Consider the following 6000-nt stretch of genomic DNA (forward strand, 5'->3'; position numbering starts at 1 on the left):
GAGAGCTGCAGGTAGGGAAGCTCAGTGTGCAGCGTGGTGTGTGTGTGGTGGTGGAGGATTAGGTCCTGGATGCAGAAGTGTTAGGGACCCAGGAGCTGGACGGGGTACTGCAGCTCCCCCTACTGGACAGAAGAGCCAGGCGCAGAGCACAGTGCAGGGGGCGGGCCCACCAGGAGCCAATCACTGACGGCCAGGCAGATTGTGGCGCGTGACCGTGCGTGCGTGCCCACGCACTTGTGTTTACCAGTGTCTCCCAGCAACGACTGTTTTGCCTGAAGGCTGGCGGATAGCTAATGGAGGAGCCGCCTTGGTAGGCCGCTGGACACAGGCAGTTGACCACGTCTGCAGGAATGGCCAGAGCCTGGAAAAAGTTTGTTTATTTAAGCCTTGGGACCAAGGTTATTGGATATAACCCCCTTGGGAAGATCCACCAGGCTGCCAAAAATTGTGAACTGAAAAGAATTGAACGCTATCTGGGACGTGGCTGTCATGTTGATGATACTGACCAAAAAAATAGGTAATAGGGTCTGGAGGCCAGGGGCTGAGGGGCACAGGGCCAATGGGGGAAAGCTGGGCTGTTGGAATGGAAGCCTGCTCCATCCAGGCTGTGCCGGTGGGGGCAGAGCAGAAGGGAGACCGGTTCTCCTTTCACCAGGATGTTTGACTTTAAATACCCATGGAGTCCTCGATATCCAGGACCTGCAACCTTTGGAGGTCCGGTGCCCAGGACTTCTAATGGGCAAATAAACAAAAACGAAACTTCAACTGGTTTCCCAGACACTTAAAATTTCCCTATAGGGTGACTGACTTAAAAAAAAATTAGATATACACAGCAGCTGTTAATGTGCACATTTTCAAAAGCATGAAGAAAAGTGTATGAGAAAAGTATTCTCATAATACAGCAACACCAGGGCTAAGGAAAGTTTTCAGATACGATATCTGTTGTGTCCTGAGGGCCTTACAAGACTCTGAATTGGGAAGATGTTTCCATGTTCATTCTTGTTTTGTTTTAAAAATTATTTCACACTAGTTTATTTAGGGGTGTGACTTTCACCCCTAAACTAAGCTTTTACTTGTTTCTCACATGCTCCACTCACTAGTTCATCAAATCCTGAAGGATAACTTGGTGTCATCCTGATCATCCAGCCATCTTCATAACAGCACTTGTTGACAATCCCTGAATTTTCTGCAAATACTTCCTTAACTGCAGGTACTTTTCCAGAGAGAGGACACTAGACTCACTAGCAGCTTTCACACTTTCCAAAGCACCAAACACAACATGCTTTTTCAATTTTGTCACCACATCGGGCACACTACACTAAAAAAGCATCTGCGAAGAGCTTCCTGCACAAAATTGCAAATTGCTGATTCCACTGTTCCAGTATCCTTTCTTGTAGTTATCCATTACTGAGTATGTGTTCAAGCAGGTAGAGCAGAGCATTGGTTGAGAGCATCCAGGCATTGCAGGCTCTCAGTCACTAGGTGCCAAGGGAGCAGCACACAAAGGGTGCCTATCCTGCAGAGATGCGTGCTGCTGCCCTTGTCCTACCCTGTTCTGAAGAGACTAAGGATGTCAAAGGTAGGCCCTGCTGGTGGTTTGTGCATAGGAATACTCGTTGACCCAAAGTGTGAGCTCTTTCTGAGGTTATCGATTTCACAAAAACCAAATAAAAATATCAGTACATTTTTGAGTTCCACACGCAGTCCTTTAGGGTCATGATGACCTAAGGAAATGTTTGCAGTGAACAAAGACTTGTCATTCTATGTATCAAAATACATTATTAACTTTCACGAATTACTTGTTCACCAATGGCCAAAAGATTAGGGACTGGAATAGGATAAAAAGAATACTCAAATATCTGGAAGAGTAAAATGGAATTTGGTAGGTAGCAGCTTGCACAATTTCAAATGATGCACAGAAGTTTCCATCAAGTCATCTATTTGGGGAGCATTAAACAGCTAAAACCTTAATAGCCCAATGCTGCTGCTCTTTATTCTCAAACATTGAAGCTGAGAAATGTATTTCATTTGTTAGACTTAAATTTCTTCTCTTACCAAGGATACTAAATATTTTTTTTTCTATTTCATATGTCACTGTCACTTGATCATCTGTAAAAGAGTACTTTGATTTAAATTAGATTCCAGGGTTGGAAATGTAGTTCAGTGTTAGAGCACTTCTTGTCTGGCAAGCTCAAGGGTAAGGGTTCAGTCCCCAGCACAACATCATCATCAGCAGCAGCATAATAGATTTTAAAAAGAGAGGTAGAACAAAAGGAAGTTTTCTTTTCAATTCATTCTTTCTTAGAACAGTCTTTGCCAGCATAAAGAAGCATTTGTATTTTCTTCTAGTAAACTTGTATATAGAAGTTCTATAGTACATTTCATCTATTGTAGATATTAGTACACATACATTTCATTTCATATATGCAACTATAGGTTAATAATTTTGTTCTGGTTGCATCTTGATGAAAATAGAAGAAAGCAAGTATGAAAGATTATTACTACTGCAAAAGTATTGCTTTATAAAAGTTTCACTTAAAAATACTGAAGTTCTCACCTATACTCATCTATTTTTTAATTCTATTCATTTGTACTCATGAACTGAATACCTATTTTTATGCTCATAAACTGCACAGCTATTTATTTTGTAGTTAACATATTCTATCTCATAGAATTTTCTTAAAAAATTTATGTGACAGTTAATTAAAACTGAAGTGAATAGGACTCAGTACCAAATGAAACGGTTCTTCCTCTTTTTCAATCAAGCATTTATGGAGATAGGAAATTGTGAACTTCCCTTTTGAAAAGTTAAAGTATTAAATACTGAACATTGGAAATACCTGATTTACATATATCCTGTATGACTAAATACTGAACAAATTTAACCAATACTAATTCATTTGTGTTCTTTTTCCTTTGGCTTTAAATTACTTGGGGAAAAAAATAAGCAAAGATTACTTTGCTTTTAGTTTGGTCTTTTGCTTTTATTATTCAGCCTGCTTTACCTATAGTACATTTAAGAACTGAATTTAAATGCTATCCACGTGATGAGAACTGACATAAATCTATTGTTTGTTTCGCATTTCACTTAAGGTAAGGCACCATAGATTATAATGGTCCTTTATTTTGTGAATGAAGTAAAAAATTTAATGCTGCCAATTATAATTGAAATGCAGCCTGAATTATTAGTGGCATTCTTATGTCAGGGTTGAAATGATAGGAAAAAAGCATCTTAAGACTCATTGAAATACAGTTTTAAAAAGATACCTGTAAAATCACTATATTGCTACTATTTTATTAATTGAAATACTCTTTGTTGATTAATAGCAATAATCTTAGTTACAATAGCTACCAATTATGGAGCTGTTGCTTGTGTTAGAAACCCTTCAGATGTTTTACATAGATTCTTTATTAAGCATCACAGTAGTATCCTGGGAGATAATTACTCATTTTAATCCTTACTTTATTAGTGAAGAAATGAGGGATAGGAAGACTATGGGATAACTAGTACATCAGAGCTTAAAGTAGAATTTAAACCAAAGATGAGCTAAATTCCAAAGCCTTATTCTTTTTAGGCAAGTTGGCTGCTCTGCTCTGGGGTGTGGCTCTTTGGTAGAGCCCTTACCTAGAATGCTCCCAGTCTGGATTTTCATGTGCTGGTCCCCAGCACCATGAAAAACCAAACAAAAATAAGTAAAATCATTGGGACTAGGCACAGTGGTACATTCCCATAATTTCAGTGACTAGGATGCTGAGACGGGAGCATTGGAAGTTCAAGGCCAGGGTAGGCAATTTAGTGAGACCCTGCATCAAAATTTTTAAAAAAATAATAATAAAAAGTGCTTAGAATATGACTCCATGATTGAGTGCCCCGGGTGCAATCGCCAGCAGTATCAGAAACAAGAAATAAGAAAGTGTCAATGACATAGGCCAATTATTCATTAATTTAATAAGTAATGTCAGCTAATAAATATTGTACCTTCTTCAGAAGAAAATAGAGGAATTACGAGTAGCTAATGTTTATAATTGCATGAAAAGTTGTATATTTCAAAAGGTGTCTTATGAATTCCTAACAAAGCCTCTTACTTACATAGAACCCCTCTACATTATGCCTGTGCCTATGGCAATCCAGCAGTGGTGGCTCTTCTAGTCAAGAGGAAATGCAACGTCGACCTGTGTGACAGTGATGGCAACACACCGTTGATGAAGGTAGATGTAGCCAGTGGTTTTGCAGGAAATGAAATTGATGAAATGCTTAGAAGAAAAATTGATTAATGCCATTTAGTTATAACTAATGAGTAAAACGTGAAATATTTTTCTTGGATTTCCCAAATTTACAATCTATTTCTTGATTAAAACCAACAGGCCCTACAGTACGAGGAAGAGGAATGTGCAATTCTTCTTCTAGAACATGGTGCCAATCCAAATGTTCACAACAACAAGGGTGAAACTCCTCTCCACTGTGCTATCTTTTATAGGAGCACATCAGTAGCAACAAAACTGCTTTCATTCAACGCAGACATTGAAGCCAGAAACACGATATACATCAATCACCATTATTTCCAAAATATTTGAAATGTTTCTTTAAAATTAACAGTAATGTGTGTTAACAAATACTGATTATAAGCAGAATTTTCTCTATTAGAATATTAGCAAATGTTGGAAGTTCTCCTCGTATTCCTCCTCCTCCTCCTCCTCTTATAGCTCATGTGTATATTTAGTTTGCCTCCATGAATTAGAATCAAGAGACTCATGCAGAAATCTGAACTTTAAGCTTTTGTGAAGGAACCCAATGTGGTCCCCCTGTGTGGTGTGGTGTGCAGGGTTTGCCTCCCAGATGCTGGGCACACATGTTCTTCAGTTTGCTACTGGCAACTGCAGCATTCACTCAGATCACCTACTTTGCCTCTACTTTTATAATATGTTTTGATAAAGATTGCATGGAGGTTTCCTACTGATTTACAAAAATAAGGCCTACATAATATGAATCTCTTTGAAATGGGATCAAATTATGGAATTTAGAATTTGGCATTTAAATAGTTTTCTTTATACCATAAAAATCATGTTCTCATGGGAATTTTTGTAAGCCTGATTAGGTTACTCATTGCTATAAGTGGATAAATTATTGCTAGAAGTAGATAAGTCATGGATGTTATAAGCTGTCCTATGTACTACTCTTCAGCTTTGTTCCTTAAAAATGAAAATGATTTAGTCTTTCATGATGCTAAAAATAATCCGTGTAGATCAGCATAAAACTTGTTGATACACAAAATTTATGAATTACATTTTGCCTAAAATTATAAATAAGTTTTAAGTAGCAATTAAAGTGGAACCAGATTAAAAATAATTTTGAAAAGTAGCTAAGCATTATGTTACCAGGATAATCATTACAAGTCAGAATATATTTTTAATATTATTTTTATTGGAGTTTATAGTGACGCATAGTAGTTGTGTTCATACCAACAAAATCATACATGCATGGAATTCCAGTTGAGTTCATGATCCCCTCTTTTCCCTCCTGTCCTCCTCCTTCTCCTCCATTCTCCTCCTGTTTCCTTTCACCTGTCAATTTATTTATATTTGATTGCTTCTTTCTACTTACACATAAAAGCGTAGTTCCCTGTAGTATATTTATATATGCATATAACATGATTCTTAAAGAATTCCTTCTTCATTGCCTTCCCTTCCCTATTCCCACTCTGCCTCTCAATCTCCTTTTTTTACCCTAATGATCTTCCCTATGTCTTGATATTTGTTCTTACCTTCTCTTTTTCTTAACTTCCACATATGAAACATTTGACCTTTGAGTTTCTTAATAAGTTAAACTTATTTCACTTAGCATGATATTTTTTGTTTCCATCCATTTACCAGCATATGCCATAATTTATTCTTTATGGCTGAGTAAAACTCCATTGTATGTATGTGCAACACAATTTCTTAACTCTTTCACCTATTGACAGGCACCTGGGTTGATTTTGTAATTTAGCTATTGTAAATTGT

General features: G+C 37.4%; 1 long non-coding RNA gene across 3 annotated transcripts in view; it reads left to right on the forward strand.

Annotated features, from left to right (window-relative positions):
• Positions 1-4534, forward strand: part of LOC308631712 — an 895537-nt gene extending 891003 nt beyond the window's left edge. For all 3 annotated transcript variants that reach the window (XR_014018316.1, XR_014018317.1, XR_014018318.1), the window contains 2 exons: positions 4095-4209; positions 4366-4534. This is a non-coding gene — a long non-coding RNA (uncharacterized lncRNA). The remainder of the gene's footprint in view (positions 1-4094; positions 4210-4365) is intronic.
• The last annotated feature ends 1466 nt before the right edge of the window (positions 4535-6000 follow it).

This window comes from Spermophilus citellus (genome assembly GCF_964194105.1).
Source record: "Spermophilus citellus genome assembly, chromosome: 12".
NCBI lineage: Eukaryota > Metazoa > Chordata > Mammalia > Rodentia > Sciuridae > Spermophilus > Spermophilus citellus.